The 21,177-nt window shown below is 32.0% G+C and overlaps 1 protein-coding gene across 1 annotated transcript in view; it reads left to right on the top strand.

Moving 5' to 3' along the window:
• Window positions 1-18,456: 18,456 nt before the first annotated feature.
• Window positions 18,457-21,177, top strand: part of LOC143193050 (high affinity nerve growth factor receptor) — a 285,362-nt gene continuing 282,641 nt past the window's right edge. Inside the window, exon 1 of the mRNA XM_076398989.1 lies at window positions 18,457-18,521. The gene's annotated coding sequence lies outside the window, so the exon portion shown is untranslated. The remainder of the gene's footprint in view (window positions 18,522-21,177) is intronic.

Raw genomic sequence — 21,177 nt, 5'->3', positions numbered from 1 at the left:
TTTCTTTTAGTGAGGATGTGAAGAGCTCTCCTGGACTAATCCATAACTTTTTGCGTTTGGAATTGTTGTAGTAGATCCATAAATCATCACCATTTTCAACATTCAGTCAAATCATGTGGTAGCCAGTTTCTCTCTTTATATTTCAAATCGAATCTACAGGTCTAGAAGTTTTTAACTTTTCAATCGTTGAATTCGTTGTGATATGATGGAGCAGCACCACCGTTAGTTTCTAGAAGTATTTGGTGGTCTTCGATGGCAGAGTTCTTCAACCAAACAACAATAAATGAAAATCCAGCGGGTAGCCGTGCAAGTTAAGAGTTCCGCTCGTCGACAATAATGTATTATTATCGAATCTTGCTGGGACTAAAGGTCGTTCAAATATGTTTAGTGTTCTTTAAATAACACAACAGTGTTGAAAGCGACTATAAATTTAAAAGAAAACAATGAATGAATGTTGAAAATGTAATGTTGAGCCTATTTTGCAATAGTTGAGCCGACAAAGAAAACACTAACATGTCATTTGAAAAGTCACCGGCCTGACTCATAGATGGCGCTATTAGAATTAAGTCCATATGTTTTTAGGTTACCCCTAACCCTCAGAAGATATACGTGTATAAATTTGACAGCTGTCGGATCATTAGTTTGTGAATTATAGCATTTTGAGTGAAGCAAGTTTTGTTATTGTGAAAAAAATGGATAAAAAGGAATTTTGCGTCTTGATAAAATATTGCTCTTTGAAGAAAAAAAATACAGTTGAAGCAAAAACTTGGCTTGATGCCGAGTTTCCGGACACTGCCCTAGGAACATCAATCATCAAGGATTGGTATGCTAAGTTTAGACGTTGTTACCGACGAAAACATTTAAAAAATCCACAAAATGATTTTGAATGACCATAAATTGTAATTGAATGAAATAGCAGATACTCTAAAGATATCAACTGAAGGTGTACATCATATCATTCACGAATATTTGGGTATGAGAAAGCTCTGTGCAAAGTGGGTGCCGCGCAAGCTCAATTTTGACCAAAATCAACGACGAGTTGATAATTCGGAGCAATTGTTGTTTGAAGATGATCAAGCGTAATAAATTCGAGTTTTTGCATCGATATGTGACAATGGATGAAACATGGCTCCATCATTTCACTCCGAAGTCCAATCGACAGTCACCCGAGTGGAATTTACACAATGAACCCGCTCCAAAACGTGAGAAACCGCAACAGTCGGCTGGCAAGGTTATGGCGTCTGTATTTTGGGATGCACATGGAATGATTTTCATTAAGTACCTTGAAAAAGGAGTGACCATCAACAGCGACTATTACATAGCATTATTGGACCGTTTGAAGGACGAAATTGCCGAAAAACGGCCGCATCTGAAAGAAAGTGCTGCTTCACCAAGACAATGCACCGTGTCAAAAATCCATGAATTGGGCTTCGAATTGCTTCCTCATCCACCGTATTCTCCAGATCTGGCCCCTAGCGACTATTTCCTGTTCTCAGATCTCAAAAGAATGCTCGCAAGAAATTTTCTTCAAATGAAGAGGTGATCGACGAAACTGAGGCCTATTTTGAAGCAAAGAACAAATCGTACTAGAAAAATGGTATGGAAAAGTTGGTGGGTGGCTATAATCAGTGTATCACCCTTAAAGGGAATTATGTTGCATAAAAAAAACTAATTTTGGCAAAAAAATGTGTTTTACTATGGCAGGCCAGGGACTTTTCAATTGGCCTGTTATATGTGGAATGTAAAATCATGTATCATAAATGAAATAAAAAGCCGGTTAGTATTTTACAAACTTTGATTGTATTTGTAATATTAGTAATATAGAGAAAATTACTGTATCAGAGAATTAATGACTTGGGTAATCATCATCAAAACTTAATAAACGTTCTGGTAGGATGTTAAAAATAGAGTCTCTCCTATTTTACAAATCACCCATTATTATTTTGGTATATGTATTTTTCTGGAGTATCCATTGCGTTTTTCATGCAAACGTTTGCAATTTGCGTTTCTGGATCTATTCCTTTTTGCCTTGATTATCTTATTTGAAAGAATTTAAGCATACTTAGATGCTAAAAGAGTAAAGTTGTCCAATCCTCATGCCATACAGAATATTTAGCAAAATAAGCTTTCGCAAAATGTATGTTTCAGTCATGTAATTTCTCGTTTTTTATAGGAACTACTCATAGGAACGCATGAATGCGCACTTATTTTTTTGTCACGTTGCCAATTCTTGTAAATTGTATGTATATTTTAAGAATATAATATATAGAGAATATTTTGTTGGACTTACAAGCTACCTATTCACATCTAAACACATCTATTCACATGTAAACATTCATTAAACTTAATTTTTATAATGGCAAGTGAAAAAGAATAAAATAATTTGTACGCTAACAACTATAATTTATTTATCAATATATAAACAATACAATATAGGATATTGTAATATAATATACTTGATCCATGACAAGCAAATCTAGATGTGGTACGATTGTACCAATATAAGTACATGCCACCTTGTTATTTCAGTATTATCTTCAATATCAAAATCCTGAATGTAACCAAATTTCAATGTTGATTTTTCACTTTAGCTTTTACATTAATATAATAAAGATAATAGTTATAAAAAAAGAATATATTTACAATGATTGAATTATCTATTGAGTTTTCAATCTGACGGCTATTCCTGGTTGCTTGATTTGGGGGTATTTCGTTTTATGGGAATTTATTAATTTTAGCGTACATCGAACAAAAATTTTAGGCCTAAAATTATTTCTGAATATAAATTTTAATCATGTCAAATTTCACTTCAGTTTCTCCCCATTTCCCCAAAAAGGGAGGATTAAATATATAACTATATAACTATTAGAGTTGGGAACTATCGACTGTTTAGTAATTGACTACTTTTTACTATCGACTGTCTCAGTCAATATTTTTGGTTTTACTAGTTCATTCGACTGGTTTTTAACATTCTGACTCTGCCATCCTAGCCGCGACCTTGAAAAAAATATACCGAATTTATGCTTACATAGATTTATATGTAATATATGAGGATTTATGTTTTGTTACGGTAGTTTGCTTATAAATATCAATATATTATGTATTAACATAGTATTATGGAACGCTACTTGTCAAAATTATTAATATAATAGGGCAAAAAGAATAAAATTGTGAATGATTAAAATTAGTTCAATTACTTTTTATTGTTTTAATGGCAATAATATTTTTGTTGATTGACTTTTTCGATTTTTGTTCAAGTCCACTGATTATCAAAACTTCTCTCTTAAGATCTTGAAAACTAAACTTAGATTCAAAAAGTTCCATAAATTGCATCGATTCTAAACATTTGGAGAAGTTTTTACAGTAGCAGTAGTTAAATTTCGTAAAAAATATCAACATGAAAGAGGTGATAAATATATTCAATATTCATATTAAATATTTGTAATAAATTAATTTTCTGATAGGAAAACTCTTTTTTAAAAAAATTAAATTAAAAATACAAGAAAATAATTAATTAGTAATAGAATGAATACGTACATCTCCGTCTTACTTGTCGTACGTTTGGAACAAGTATCAACAACAACAACAGCCAATTACATTTATAATGTCTTCATTACTTTCCAAATATTAAAATTAAATACCATGGAACGTATGGGATAATTATTCCATTCCTTTTTCATAAATTTAAAGTAAGAATAAATTATAATATTAATTAACGCTACCAATTGCCTATTTAATTTAATTTAAAATGACCTGATACAAGCTATTAGCTCCACCCTTTCCTCTCTCACCATTTATCATGGCAGGAATTCGAATATATCACGAATTGAACAAAAAAACAGTCGACTGTTTTAGCTATTTTCAGTCGATATTTCCGAATGCTAATATATATATATATATATATATATATATATATATATATATATAATATATATTCACCTGGACAATTATATATAACTTAGATATATAAAAATTTGAGCAATTCTAGAAAAAATAAACTAAACTAATAAAACATTAACAACATAATGGTTTAACTGAATTAATTAATGATTAAGGGTTATTATTCCCTCGATTGGGTGGGGTGTTACTGAACGAACGAAACATTAGCAATTCTCTCAATAGTTCTGAATGAAATAATTTCTTGAGAAAGACGAACCGTTCAAAAATTTCTCTTAATCCTAGTAATAATCTCTATATGTCCGCTTTAGATGAAGATTAACTGTGTTTAAAGAGTAATTCTTGAATATTTAAACTGTTGTAAACATTAAACCTGTAAGCCTTTAATATGAGAGCTTATCCTTGCTCCAAATGTGAATTAATGAACATTACGCCTGTAACCTAGTAATATCTGATATAATTAAGCAACGTTGTTGTTGTTGTTCCATAGTGAATGGAATTAAACTCTATAATAAGGAGATTAAGTTGCATAAACACATCAAATAAGATTGTTTAAAATTTAATACATCGTAATAAATCTAAATAATCACTCAACTGGTTTATCTATAATTGAATATAATTAATGATTTAAATACTTAGATATATGCTATTATAAAAATATTTTTATTATATTAATTACATCTTGTGTTAGATCTTGCTCTGTTGTATTTGCATTAATAGACAAGTAAGGTGAATACGGGATTAATTAATACATCAGTATGTATTTCCCATATTAATATAAAACTGAACCATGAGACGTGAACGTAAAGAGTATGTTAATACTTATACATTATAACAGGTCAATTGAAAAGTTCCCGGCCTAACATAGTAAAACACTTTAATAGCAATATCCCAAATTTTCGATACCTTTTTTGTGGTACGATTTATTCTATGCTTCAAAAGGCTTCAGTTTTGGCGATCACCTCTATATTCAGGAAGCAATTCGAAGACCAATTCATAGATTTTTGCCATCGCTTTAACCGACTTGTGACATAGTGCACTGTCTTGGTGAGGTAGCACTTTCCTTTTCTTCAAATGCGGCATTTTTTCGGCATTTGCGTCCTTCAAACGGTCGAATAACGCTATGTAATAGTTGCTGTTGATGGTTCTTACTTTTTCAAGGTAGTCAATGAAAATTATACTATGCGCACACCAAAATACAGACGTCATAACCTCGCCAGCCGATTTTTGCATTTTCCCACGCTTTGGACTGGGTTTATCGTGTGCAGTTCACTCGGATGACTGTAGATTGATCTTCGGAGTGTAATGACGGAGCCATGTTTCATCCATTGTCATATATCGATGCAAAAACTCGGTTTTATTACGCTTAATCATCTTCAAAGACTGCTCCGAATCATCAACTCGTCGTTGTTTTTGGTCAAAAGTGAGCTCGCGCGGCACCCATTTTGCACAGAGCTTTCTTATACCAAAATATTCGTGAATGATATGATGTACACGCTCATTTGATATCTTTAGAGTGTCTGCTATTTCATTCAATTTCAATTTACGGTGATTCAAAATCATTTTGTAGATTTTTTAAACGTTTTCGTCGGTAACAAATTCTTTTGGACGTCTAAACTTAGCATACCAATCTTTGATAAAAAAGCAATATTTTATCAACACGCGATATTCCGTTGTATCCATTTTTTTCACAATAACAAAAGTTGCTTCAGTCAAAATGCTAGAATTCACAAAGTAATGGTCCGACTGCTGTCAAATTTATACACGCGTCTTTTAAGTGTTAGGGCTAACTAAAAAACATATGGATTTAATTCTAGTAGCGAAATCTACGTGTCAGGTCGGATACTTTTCAATTGACTAGTTAGGGTTTTGTATAGTTTGGTTGGCTTCAATGTTTTGATCTCCCACGTGTTTCCAATAGTTGTATTGCCTCGACGTTGTTATGATTTAGCAACCTTATTTCATGTTTTAGGCGATATTTGGGATCACTTTGTATATCCATTTGGGTTTGAGGTCATTATGCAGCTCTTCGTTGGTTGCGTAGATATAATCATTGGTAATTAATCGTAGAACTTTATTTTGGCTACGTTGGATTGCTAGTTGGTTCTAGTGTAACCCCATATTTGCGCTCCATATGCCCAAATTGGATTTGTGGTTGAATTATAGAAATAATGTAATTTTTTTAATGGAAATGCCATTGGTACTTGTGAGGACCTTTTGGAATTTTGTTTTTTTATCATATTATAGTGAGATTGTGATGGTAGGGTTATAATTTTGGTTTCCTCCGTCATTAAATATGCATTTAAAAAAGCATCTGGTACCGGTTCAGAGTGAATTTATTTATCGAAAAGCACATTTAATGATCATGCTATTTTGGTATTCTGGAATCAACGGCATAGCTTATTGTTCAGTTAAATAAGGATTAGAAGCTTTAATAAATTATTTTTTAAATGATAAAATTTGCTAGAAAAAGCAATGTTCATTAGGACATCAATTTTAGTCGATTAATTTAGCAACCATTACGTTTATTTGTTGCCGTAATACTTTTTTGTCTATTTATGAGCACTAGCTTTAAAGTCATCAAGATCAAAGCCTAATTGCTGTGTTCACACAGTACTACACCTTTGCCTTTTTGTCTTGATTTGGGATTATGATGGTAGGCTCTTATGTAAATTGATAAAACGAATCCTTTAGCAATTTTCAAACTAGTACTAGAATGTATTTTTGTGCAATTGCTTGTGCTAGTGGCGAAATGTTTCCTTCATATTTTCTGTACTATCTAAAGCGCTATTAATATTGCTGAAAAAGGCGTACTCGAACCGTATTTTATTAAAATCAATAGATTTCTTATACCGGTAACTGATCCACCAAAGTGATCAATTGGTAGTAGTTAAGATAATATTGTAAATAGATATATAGATTCATATAGATATACAAATTATGACAATTTTTTTTCTACTATTATCTAAGACTACGTTATACTGTTGACGAAGAGATGGTATTCTGCGAAATCGTATTGAGTATAATAAAACTAGACTTAACTTAGTCTCTGATATCAATTTATCATTTTTGTTTAATTCAAAATTATGTTTCATGTTAATTGTACTGACGATTAGACGGAAGTTTGGTTGTTATTACTATTTTATAAAAAAGGAAACATAAAAAAACTAAACTATCGGTACACTGAAGCGGTAATATCTATTTACAGCAAATGCGACAAATTGCTTGTTAAAAACTCGTTACGTATCTATATTATATAATAAGTGAAGGAAGTCTAATAGCTATAAAAATGAACATAACCATTAAAGACTTACGCCATTTAACAGATTAAGGAAAATATTGCGTTTACCCAAGTTTGTTTTCAAAGTTACTTTATTAAACCTGTATGTCTCATTTTGATTGATGACCATTTTGGTAGAGCCATTATTACGCCAGAGCAACGCTCCTTTAAATCTTTTATTAGTACTCTTTAAGGAGCCTTATCTAATATTATAATCTGATCGGTACTGTAATCAACTAGTAATTTTGTTTTAAGCTATCTATAATTGAAATCTTTAAAAAAGTCTAAGGTGTGCTCTTATGGTACCTGATAACTTTAATTATATTAAAAATATCACTTGACGTTATATTAGTACTATATTTTATACAAGTGTTATAATGGCAGAAGATGTATCTCTGTTAAAGGCTCTAGAAGAAGTTCAAGTAGCGGTCATCAAGATTTACAAATGGACTAGAACAGAAATCAAGCAGAATCAGCTAAATACCTCTGAATATATCTCGATGGTATGTTAAATTGGAAACATCATGTCAGAGAAAAAGTAGAGCAGATTAGACTCAAAGTTAAGCAGCGGTACTGGTTAGTCGGAAGATACTTTCAACCTGACCTAATATCAAAGAGATTGGTTTATCAGTCAATTATATAGCCAATTTAAACTTATGTGGTGCAAATATGGGGTTGCACTAAAACAATCCAACTAGTAATCTAACGGACCTAAAACAAAGTTCTACGATTAATTAGCAATACAGCTACTGAATAACAATCAGGGAATCAGTGTAGATAACACGCAGAGAAGATTGTAGTGACCCAAACTATAGGAACTTGTTTAGTGTAATGTATTCTTAACTTTAGTTTAAGTAGATTAGTTTTATTTTGATTTGGAAAATAGATAGTGACGTATCAATCCCATACTCGCATTGCTTGAGTAATAATGCAAGTACAACAGAACTGTAGTAATAAATTAATTTGTAAATTAAGATTCTACTAAGCATATCTAATGTAAGATGCAATTAATAAAAAAATATGCAATATGTCACTTAACTAATTCCAAACTATTTTTATTGGAGAATGTTCAATAGTTTTTATAAATATCCTTTGTAATAATTTCAGTTGCACTATTCATTTACTGTAATTATTTATGTTGCGTAAAATGATTCTTTAACTTTAACATGGGGGTTTGAAGAGGAAAAATTTGGATATTAAAACAATTCATACTTTACCCTAGTGATTTTAGTGATGCTTATTGAATGTATTATTTTAATAGAAATTTCATCTGATGGGAAGAATTTGGAGAGAGTGTAGTTGAGAGTTGTTTCCAAGATTAGAAGGCTCTTTTCTTTAAAATTTATATAATTAATTGGAATAGCATTAATTACCAAGAAAAGAAAATAGGTTGACGTTGGGTTGGCAATCATTCCGCAGTTATTCGAAGCGTTTCTTGGAGTAGTTAAGTGGAATTCAAGTCATGTCGCAGCTGAAGATGTAAGGTCACAAAAGGTGAATTGAAGGTGCTCAACGATCATTAGCCAGAAACTATTCCAAGTAAGAAACATTTAATTTTGAAAAACCCACTAGTCTGTGAAATCCCGATACATGCATGACAGCTCAAGGTGTGAGGACACCAATGGCGAATTAAAATTGCTGTGAACTGACATAATCTACTGATTATGTCAACACTGAGATTTGGAGGGAAGTTTGCTGTTCAGGGTGGACGGCCACCAAAAGCGGATTGCGGTAGCCTCGTTTCTTATCTGTAGAATATTGGAATCTGGAGTCACCAACATTTGCAAGGCCATTCCGTAAAAGGTTACCATGGAATTTTGGATAGGATCAGTGCCATTATGAAGATCTTTGTATCGCCGTTCAACCAGTCGCCTCTTCCTTCCGTTGATTACAATAACATTTTCAACTAAATTAATAGTTCTTGTTTTCTATACCCTTTCTCATATTATAACTTATATAATGCCCATAAAAATCCTTTCTTATGTAATCTTATAATGAAAACATTTTCCTATATCAATATGTTCAGCAAAGCAACCTGATGGAAATTACGATCATTTTAATTATTTAAAATAACACTCCATTAAACGCAATTAAAAAAATGACGAAGTTAATTTGCTTTGCTAAATTACTATTCAGTATATCTACAGGTGGCAGCGTACAGACGGCTTTGGAATGTGTTCGACGACGGAACTGCATATTAAATGAAAACAAAACCTATCGAAGTCTTGAAGCAGACGCACTGTTTAATCAGCGTGTTCACGCATAAATACTTATCTAACCTTTGACATTCGTGGCTGTGTAGACGAATTTCTTGTTATTGACGATGAATCGCTATTTCCCGTGATTGTCAAGCGAGTGATTCTATTTCGAATCGGTTGTGCGTGGGACTGGTGAAAAAAAATGTAATATGCGTTTCACGGTCGCACTAGTTAATCCTGCAACCGTTTCTAAGATGTAGAAATATTTCCTGTTTATGTTAATTCATTTATCGATATTAGGTTAATACATTCACTATTCATAAGCTAATAGATTTTTTTTGTAGTTATTTTTGAAAATTCTTTATTATATTTCTATATAATTTGTTCATAGAACAAATCAATTTTGTTAAGGAGACACAGAGTCGTCCATTTCGTTAAAAAAATTCTACAAGAGAAAGTTTAGTGGGGTTAAATTGTATGAACTTGAACTATTCAATCTAGGTCACCTCTGCAGAAGATAATTATACCCTCAAATTGTTTATCATAGAGTATTGTAAAAAGGGTTAATTTAATACACATTATTTTAAAATTAAAGAGAAGGGGCTGGGATTGCCATTTCTTCTGATGTGATCTACTTATATTATCACGTGACTAATATCTGACATCACATTTTACTGCCGAATACAATTTTGAATAAAACGCAAGTATAATTTCTGATTCAATTTGTTATAAGTATAAAATTTAAATATATTTAAACGTAAATATGTTAAAATTTAAAATATTAAATGTAGTAATGTTTGCCTATTTTCATATTTCTTTGGTACCAGCAATTAAAATAAGAGCCGGCTTGATTGGCTCAGTAGTAAAGGCGACAGGACGGTCCTCCTACTGTCGCGATAGTCGCGGGTTCGAATCCTGCTGGGGTATGGTGGTAAATTTATGTTTGTGATTGTTTAACATTTGTGATTGTCCTTAGGCAAGTGTGCAAAATCCCACAAGGAATAAGTCCCCAGTCACGCCAATAACCAGGCCAGGTAAGACTTTATATTTTCTGGTATTATTTCTAAGTTGGTCACTCACCAGTCGGTAGGCATAATGCCGAGGACCGTGCTTCGGAGACCACTTTAAACTGCAGGCATAGTCTAGATAAATCCCCGTTGGTAAAAGTAGACTTTAATATATATATGAAATTATATATTAATCGGTCGGTTAGTCGGTGCCTGTTAATATTTTATTTACTAGTTTAACAAAAAAAAAGAAGAAAAAATAATTTTATTTTTGTGAATTGGAGAATTAATACGGTTAAAATACATACGAAATTACACATTAAACAGCAGTATTACACTGCTGTTATTATGGTCAAACTGAAGAGTTAAACCAAAGAGACAGTTTAAAGATCTGTCAATAATTTAATAAAAAAATAAAACAGCACAACAAAACAAACTTTTTTAAATCATACTTGTTAAGGAACGAATGTTCCTGACTTCATGCGTCAGATAAAAAAATCTTTAAATAAATTAACCCTTTCAAAAATAATTAAGTTATTTTAATTGATGACACTTTACAAACATCTTTTTAAAGGTGAATAAAATTTGTACTACATTGGATGGCTTTTAATGTAGTGAAATCAGATTTAGCTTCAATGTAATTTTGCTTTCTTCCCATTTTGGGTTTAAACTCTGCGTAATATTTTCATGACTTTTTCTGGTGTCTTGATACATATACATATGCTTGATATAAATAATTGTATGCATACTAGGTTGAGACAATGCTAAGTTGCACACACGTGTTTAATCTAGCGAACTTGGACTGTTTGACTCGATTAATGCATTTTTGAAATAGAGTTGGACATTTCTTCCAAGGCAAACAATGTCTCGTTTTATCTCGTATATCTGTACATACAATGGATATACAATACTTCTGAGACTGAAGATGCATCATAATCAAGCAATAATAGTGATTATGATTAAGTTACAAAACTAAGAAAAGTACTAAGTTTATTAATTCTCACGACACACGCAGAGTTAGCTTGTTGGAACCACATGTTGTTCAGGTCTGTTCAGTTTGATCAAAATAATAATTCTATGGGTGCAGTATGAAGATGGATTATGGAATCGCAGAAAAAACTAAAAATAATTTGAATAATGTATACTTTTTCAAGTGAAAACGTGAAAACATAATCAGACCGTATATAAGTGCCTAAGAGCTTTGTATTTCTTCACGCCAAACGCATGCTACCACAAGTAGGATCAAGTGATAGATAAGAAGAACCAAATATCATATTATCATCCTATAAAGCTACCACGGCTGATTTTTCACAATAGCCAAGCCTTCGTACTGTAGTAGTGTAATTTCAGCTTATGAAAAATGGCCCCTTCATGCTATCTTGAACTATAATTTTGTCTTTTTATTTTTTAATAAGAAGAAATAAGATTTTATATGGCTTTTAATAGTTTTAGAAATATAATTTAATAATAGCCAGAACATTGGTTTTCCATTTTCAGGCAATACTCTATTTAGACATTAAACAAATATTATTAGATCATCAAAACAAATTCACAATAACATAAAATTATAAAATAACAAAATATTTTACTAATCTGGGAAACAATGAGAAAATTTTAATTTTTTGTTAGTTCATCAAACTTGAAATTGAACAAACTGAAGATTACGAAATCAAAATTCGAGCTATTAAGGTCATCGAGAATAGTAAGATTAGTTTTCGGATAAAGCTCATCTTCATCTAAGTGGATACGTTAGTAAGTAGAAGAAGTGCTTTTACTGAAAGGCAATGAAACCCAAATGTAATCCTTTCATTAATTTAGTGGCTATTATTTTTTGAAGATAAAGTTTATGAATTATTTTTACATTTTGACAATATATTTTGTACTATATCCTTTGATAAATTAACATTGTTTTTGATAGACCTTTTTTAAAATCAATCCGATAATTTCTATTATAATCATTAACCTATCCATTAAGTATTCTTAGTAGAACTCTCAAATATTCCTTTGTAATAGGATATAATACTTTATAATTTAAATTAAAAGAGATTAATTAGTAAAATCCACATAAATGTAATTAAATATTACAGTAAAGCACTTGCGGTTTTACTAATACAAAATTAATTACTATCAAAATCAGATATCGAGAAGGACTTGGAGATTATGTTATAAAGGTGGCTGTTGAGATTATCTTTTTTGTTCGGTAGTAACTAGGCCGGCCTAGCTGAACAGTAAATTTCGCAGAAGCTAACCGAAAACCGAAAACTTGCAACCTGAACATTAATCGAACCGAGTATATTTACCTAAAATAATGTGTCAAAATAATTGTGTTCGTTATATAATTTCGTACGTGCTAAATTTTCTTGATTTATAGGAAACTTTAGGAGAAATAATATATTACAGTTTCGATTACGACCTGGATCTTGTTGATTTATACTTCCTACGATATTAATAATAATTTAACTTCGAAATAATTGATATTTTATGTTTTTATTTTTTTTTGGTCTGGAACCGGGAAGGGGAATACTGTTACGGTTACGGTCGGGAAGACCCGCGGGAATAAACGAGTTGGACTGGTTATGTGGAGACTGCCTCTGGGCTACCCACTAAAACCCATCCTATCAGCTGATCCAATGACCCTAACTGATTAAGAGGCACAAGGGTTTCGCAAGGACGTGGCTTCATCCAACCACGCAGCTTGTGGTACATAAGTTAATCGCTCGCCGGAGAAGAAGGTCGAGACAATTTGGAGTTAGATCGCGATAGGTTCGCTGTGATAGAATTAGCCCACGAAGAGCCGAATTAGTTATTGGCCAGCTCGGTAATACATCTATTGTCCGAGAGAGGAAGAGTGGAGAAATATCTCGAGTAGAGCTCGGATATGAAATCGTGAATTTGAAGGACGTCCAGGGAATATTTCCATTAATATAGAACCTGAAGACGTTCCACCTGGCTAGGTGAGACGTATTTTAGATAGACACTGAAGCCGACTATATATATAGAACGATCGAACCAGCATTTTGTACAGGAGAGATTTTATCGAGAAAGGAAGCCTGCTGGCCCGGTTGATAAGTGGGTACAGCAAATTAACAGTACCTTGACCTTTATGGAGGGACCTTTGAATGTGAGAATTCCACCTAAACTTGCGATCGAAGACAAGACCGAGATAGGTGGCTTCTTCTGACCATGGGATTTCGGCGTTCTCGATTTTAAAACGTGAAATGCTCGGTGCCAAATGCTTCTTGTGGAAGAAGATGGCCTGGTTTTCCGTGGGTTGGCCTGTAACCTCCAGCAGTGTCGTTTGCGTAAAAAGCTGCCTCAACTTCTAGTCTCCTAGGGATATCTGAAAGAAAAATATTAAATAGAGCGCGTGCCAGGGGGGAGCCTTGTGGAACTCCTGCGTCGATGGTTTTCCGGTTAGAGAGAATATCTTTAATCTTCCCCTGGAACGATCGTCCTGACAGAAATGATTTGATAAAAGCTGTTAGGTCATCAGGTAGACCACAACATAACTCTACCGTGGCAAAAGTAAGCAAGACTCAACTCATACTGAGTCAAGCATTGGGAAGGTTGCGTTATGATTTGGGCGGCAATAGAGTGATATTAAGATAATTTTCTCTTTCACATCATTGATCGGGTTACTGTATGCACAGTTATCTCGACATCCTCAGTGATGAAGCTCTTACTATATACTAGCATATTGCTGCCACTCACCATCAGAAACTATTCAGACAGATAATCTACGAATATTTTACATAAAGAATAGCAGCTGTTCAAAAAAGCACATGGACGCTCAACACCTTTATAACCAATAAATGTCATGCGTGATTTTACTTATATTAAGGTGAAGCAGTTAGCGGTTGTGTTTTTTTGTATTTATACAAACTGTTACTATTATATTTTAATTTTAACAGACTAACGGTGTTGGTTAAGCACCAAACTAATAATGTTGCCTGTTATACAATCACTGATGCCAAAATAAGGGGTTAGTCGAAGTTCGGGTGAGTTATTGAGTAGCACGTCCCAGTGATGAAACTATAATACCAAATTAATTGTAGATATTATGTGTTTACCTAACGTTTTGTTTTAACCTGTCAGATGATCTATAGCTACAAGTGAAAGATATCTTTTTAAAGTTATATTCGTATACTGCCTGAAGGAAGGCTAATAATAGACGGCCAATAGGCTGAACAAAATATATTGTATCAACATATTTCTATAAAGTCTCAAAGTTACAAAATGTTGAACTCCCTTTGAACTTTAATTTGTGATATCTACTGCTGCTTCCTATACTCAAGCATAGTGGACGTTTCGTTATGATTTGGACGGCATTCTCATGGTATTCAGCTGGTTTTCGTATTCACATTACTGACTGCATTACTGCGAATTAATGTCACGACATCTTCATTCATGAAGTTCTATGACTATTATATTACTTCAAATGCTATCGTATTATCAAATGATAATTTGCCCAGAAATATAGTCAAAAAGGTTTATTTTTGGTTTTAGAGGTATCAGAATCAAATATCACCGAAGCAGCTGGCTAATTTACTTTAGCAGTTGGAAATTTATTACGCAAAGTATTGCAGCTATTTTAAAAGCAAACGGTGGTATGAAACCTTATTAATAAATAAATAGTGTTATATATGTCAGGTGTTTATTTTATTTTGTCTATTCCCTATATAACTATATTATCTAACAGGTTAATTGAAAAGTCCCCGGCCTCACACATAGATGGCGCTGCTAGATTTAAATCCATATGTTTTTTAGTTAGTAGTTTTTAGTCCTCAAAAGATGCATGTATAAATTTGAAAGCTGTCGGATCATTAGCCTGTGAATTATAGCATTTTGAGTGAAGCAACTTTATTGTGAAAAAATTGATAAAAAAGAATTTCGGTGTTGATAAAATATTGTTTTTTGAAGAGAAAAAAATACAGCAGAGTTTTCGGACACTGCCCCAGGAAAATCAACCCGCTCCAAAGCGTGGGAAAACGCAACAATCCGCTGGCAAGGTTATGGCGTTTATATTTTGGAATGCGCAGCGAATTATTTTCATTGACTACCTTGAAAAAGGAAGGACCATGAACAGCGATTATTATATAGCGTTATTGGACCGTTTGAAGGACGATATCGCCGAAAACTGCCGCATTTGAATAAAAAGAAAGTGCTGCTTCGCCAAGACAATGCACTGTGTCAAAAATCTCTTCCAAAGTCAGTGAAAGCGATGGCAAAAATCCATGAATTGTGCTTCGAACTGCTTCCTCAGCAAAGGACAAATCGTACTACAAAAATAGTAACGAAAAATAGGAGGATCGCTATAATAAGTGTATCACCATTGAAGGGAATTATGTTGAATAAAAAAAACTAATTTTGGCAACATTTTTTTTACTATGGTAGGCCGAGGATTTTTCAATTGACCTGTTATATTTATATTTGATGCTGAGAAGTTGTTGCACTTCTGAAAATAATCTCACTCTTGATATTTTCGTTATAATGTTCAGTGATGTAGTAATTTAAACTTATTAATACTTTGTTGACTATTATAACTTAATGGAAATTAGATTTAATTAAATGCCATTTAAAAAAGATTAGTGAATATTAGTTCTTGAGATAGTATGTATGCATTTTAATATAGAGACGTTTGTTACTGTAATTAATGTTATGTATCATATCTATTACTGACCTTATATTGAAAATATTGTCAAAACAAGTTTTAATAGTATTAACATATCATATAATAAATAACAGCACATAATAATAATAATAATATAATACATATATAATAATGTTACAGCAAATGGAATAAAGCAATTTAAAAAACCGATTTCTTATATAATAATATAAAGTTATTAGAGGAATGAATATGAAGATTATCTAACACTTGTTTCTTGGTATTTTCGACGGGATTGTTGTTGGTATTGACTATGTGGTCTCATAAGAGCTACTTTATTTTTAAGCTTCTGTAACAGAATTTTTATATGATAATTTTTTGTAATCAAGCGGCTTGATCAACCGGATCTTCTACACACCTGTACTGATCAAAGACATCGGGCGTATAGCGCATAATAATTACCATATATGAATATATAATTATCGATTAAGACATACAATGTGTTTTAGTTTTAATTAAATAACACTTAGCGTATTTTATCATTCTTGACTAAACAGGGACTGGGGGTATTTGATACGAATAAGAAATTAATTGTAATTTAAAAGGACCTTGATATACATTTAACTTTGGGTTGATGTTGATTTCTATGACAATTATTTAACCGTCCTGCACTTGTTCCTACTGGATAAAGCTGTGATCGTAGGTTTTGGTCTCTTTGTCAGTAATTTTCAAGCCATGTGGTTTTACGGTTGGGAATTATGTGACGATTGATCAAAATCCGTCAAGGCATTTGCAATTTTTCGCATTATTGCACCCACTGCCATGTTGAAAAACAGTGGAGAGGCGACATCTCTTTGGCGAACACCAGCTGGCATTTTAAAATGGAAATGTCTAATGCTTTTTAACACAGCTAATGGAATCTTCTAAGACGCTTCTAGAAGTTTAATAACTTTTAGTATAACATGTCACATGTCAAAACAGTCGAAAGTAGAACGAAAATATAAAAAAGACAATATTCGACAACGACAAAATAGCATTAACAAATATAAATGCGTTGTTACAGTGCTGTAGTTATTCTTTACAGTTATAGCATTTTCTGTCGGAAAAGTTTTTTGTCTCATTAAATTCTCTATTTTACAGTAAATGAGGAATATTTTTATGATATCTTATCAATATTAAATAAATAAATGTTATTAGTATTTTACACTGAGTATGGAAATCGGTTTGGGATTTTTGTAGTAAAATTTAAATGGCTTTGTTATAGTGGGAAAAAAGTCTAGGAAATCTCAGGATATGGCCATTACTCCACCTGTGAAGTACCGTTTCTGATTGAGTAACTGGACCAAATGGTAAGCTACAGTGGCCAAGGATGGTCCTATTGCTGATTGATTTTATCTTATATTATATTTATATAATATAAAAGTTTCCTTTTTACCAACGAGGGTTTATTTGGACTGGACCTACAGTTTAACATGGGCTCTGAACCACGGTCCTCGGCATTAAGTCTATCGACTGGCCAGTGACTACCTTAGAGACCATACCAGAAGACATCCGGTTTTACCCAGTTTAATTATAGGCGTGACTGAGATGGTTATACCTTGTCAGACTTTCTACTGTTGCCTATAAAGACATTTACATTTACAATCACAAACATAATGTTTATCCATGGCCCAACAGGATTCGAACCCGTGACTATCGCAATATTAGGAGGGCCGTCCTGTCGACTTAACTGCTGGGCCAACGAAGTCGGCTTCTGGTCGTTTCTAACTGTGATTGTGCATGGGCAAGAGTGCACAATCACAGGGCAATCTGACAAGAAAAATCACTCCAATTACGCCAGTAAACAGGCCGAGTAAGGCCGGATGCCTTCTGGGACGGTCTCTAAGTTGGTTAGTAGGCCTAATCGAGATCTGGAGACTACACTAAGCTGTAGGAGTAGCCACAAAAAAAAGTTGGCTTAACTGAAATTCTTATAAATACAAGTATTTATTTTAAACTTAGAAAAGTCAGTTTATTTTATTTATTATTTTTAATATTTTAAAGTCCACCTTTTACCAACGAGGGTTTGGACCTATAGTTTAACGTGGACTCCGAACCACGGTCCTCGGCATTAAGCCTACCGACTAGCGAATGACCAAGAAAACCATCTCAAAATACATCCGGTCTTACCCAGCTTGGTTAATCACATAAATAAATGTACGACTATGTCCCAGCAGGATTCGAAACAGCGACTATCGCAACAATAGGTCGCAACCGTCCTGTCGCCTTTACCATTGCGCCAAACAAGCCGGCAATCAGTTTAATATAATTTCCCTTAATAATACCTTCAACATGTCAATATATAAAAACTTTAATATTCTTGTACGAGTCGAGTCAAAACAAGTTTTTTATATTCCCCACAATCCATAAAACACCTAACTTTGTTAAATATTTAGCGTATTTGCGGTAGATAGGCGACGAAGACAAGTTGTTTATATTGTTGTTATTTTTAATACATTATAATTTTATGTAGAATGTAGTGAAAATAATCGGTAAGTAACGTATTTAAAATGTTAATTGCAAAAATTAAGAAGTGTATAAAGTATTTATTATGTACATTGGAGTTATTATTTTTTATTAATCATTTAACTAATTAAAAATACTAAAAGCTGATATTACAAGTACTATAAATATTAATAATGTCATATATTTTTTATAATAAGTTATATTTTATTATTAGCAAATGTTTTTATAACATTTAATTTTACTGTCGTATCACTGTTACTTCGTTATAATTGGGTAGTTGCTTTTTGCTTTTCTAAAAATGGACAATCTTTTAATTAACAGATCGAATTTATATTATATAATATAATTTTTTATCTTTTAATATCTTATTTTACAATAACATAAAAGCATTAAATTAATTTTCAAAATATATATTTTTTGCAAATCCAAGATCTTAATTTAAAATATATTGGGTGTTATTTTTCAGAGCATTGTCCAACGCTAGGCATTATTTTTTCCTTTTTTATTATATTTTATATCCATTAATTTTGGCTGTTTTAACATTTCACATATTTTTAATATATGTCTGAAACCTATAATGATTTTGGCTTTCAATTGTTTATTTTTTTTGATTGATTAGTTTTCGTCTATCATACCAAATTACTTATCGTTATTAATTTTAATTTCGCATATCATAGTTAATAATAATATATTGTTTTTATGTTGAAAATAGTTCTCAATAATTATTTTTTTTTGTAAATGGTGGCTGCAGTTTTTAAAATCAAACTATATTTAAATTTTTTTTTAATCATTAAAGCTACCTCGAATATTGCTTTTTTGGAGAAGAGCTGGATATTTCCAACATAACGATAGCCTTTTATAAGTTATAGCAAGCGGTTTAATATAGTTTGACTGCAACAATTGTTTTCCTTACTATCTAGAAGCTGTATCTGAAGCTAATGTTGTAAAATATTTTTAATAAAAAAATTGAACCGACTTTAAAAAATTAATAAGTTAGTGAGTTCACTAAAAATTAAAAAATAATAAAACTTAGATATTTAATACAGAAAAGTTTTAAAATAATATATGTACGTAATAATCGTTGTAATAACTTTTTAACTAACCGTTTAACTAACCGTAACATTTATGAATTATGAAAATTAAAGCAAATAAAATTATTAAGAACAATTTTAAAATCAATTACTGTCTACTGTTGACTTAAAAATATGAATCTGTATCAATATATACGAAGTTGACTTTTGAAAGGAATTGACTAGATTTTAAACGACTAGTCATTCCACCCTTACAAGTACTAGGGTTCGTTTTTAGTACCTTCATATCTTAAGGAATACAATGGCAAACAATGATGGACTTTCATTTTTGTTTTTCGGGAAAATAATTTTGTCTTAGAAATTTATATCTTTAGGCTTAGAATTTCTGTATTGATATTGCTACCAAATTGCCTATTACCACCTATTTATTAAATCGGTCGAAATCATTTCTTTAAACAAAATATTATTAATACATTACCAGTAATTGTGTAAATTGAGTTCTAATTATTTCGTGATTTATAACCCCATATAAAAACTGATTGATGGCCTTTTGAATTAAAAAAATATATTTGTTATTTATCTTATACTAATTACTTAAGTACTTGTATTGACCCGCAAGCGAATTTCGGAAAAATCGATAACATAAATTTACGTTATTAGAAAGTTCCTACATTTGAGACCGGTATCATAAATATCATCTTGTTTGTTCCTTCAACAATATGAAAAATAATCACAATTTGATTTTTAAATCTGATTAGATCGATCGATGACATAAATAATAAAATACAATAAAAATTACTACCACTAGATGATGAATGAACGTTACTTATAAAATGGTAGTTATTGACAAATATAAACGTTATACTGGTCTTTATATCAAATTTATGTTTTCGTAATCTAATTCTAATCAAGTATTTAACACTAAACATTTTTCTATATTTTTATTATTATTTACTAGGAACAAAACAATTGAAATGCTAAATGTGTGTAAATTCAAGTGCATTTATTTCAAGTGTATTTTATTTGTTATATTATTCTAAAGTTCCCTTTTTACCAACTAGGGTTTATTTAGACTAGGCCTACTGCTTAACATACCTACCGATTGGTCAGTGACCAACTTGGGAACTATCACAGCAGACATCCGTCTTATCCAGCCAGGTTACAGGCGTGACTGGGATCATTTGCCTTGTCTGATTTTGTACTTTTGCTTTTTGGACAATCGCAAGCATAAATTTACGACCATGCCCCAGCAGAAGTCCAACCAGTCGTAGTAGGAGGACCGTCCTGTCGCCTTGACCACTGCACCAAGCCAGTTTTTAACCGATTTCGAATATATATATATATATATATATATATATATATATATATATATAAATAAATAGTCACATCAGCTCAGCAATAACATTATACACAAATATCTGCTTATTTTAGATAAAAAATCTGTGAAAACTTTGCACGTGTCTTTGAAATTTCAGTATTTCTCTCCATTACCACCCCCCCTTCCCCCAACAGACTTTGATTTGTTTCTATCGGGAGTGCACACTTTCCCCTAAAAAATAATTTTTGAACAATTGACGGAGAAATCGGCGAACATACATTGAAAGATATATATACAGCCGAACATAGAACTTCCTCCTTTTTCGAAGTCGGT

Source organism: Rhynchophorus ferrugineus, unplaced genomic scaffold (genome assembly GCF_030347505.1).
Source record: "Rhynchophorus ferrugineus isolate W39M unplaced genomic scaffold, kcgeb_rfMv2 rfM3, whole genome shotgun sequence".
Lineage (NCBI taxonomy): Eukaryota > Metazoa > Arthropoda > Insecta > Coleoptera > Curculionidae > Rhynchophorus > Rhynchophorus ferrugineus.
The sequence above is the reverse complement of the archived record's forward strand: the minus strand, read 5'-3'. Positions and strand labels throughout refer to the sequence as shown.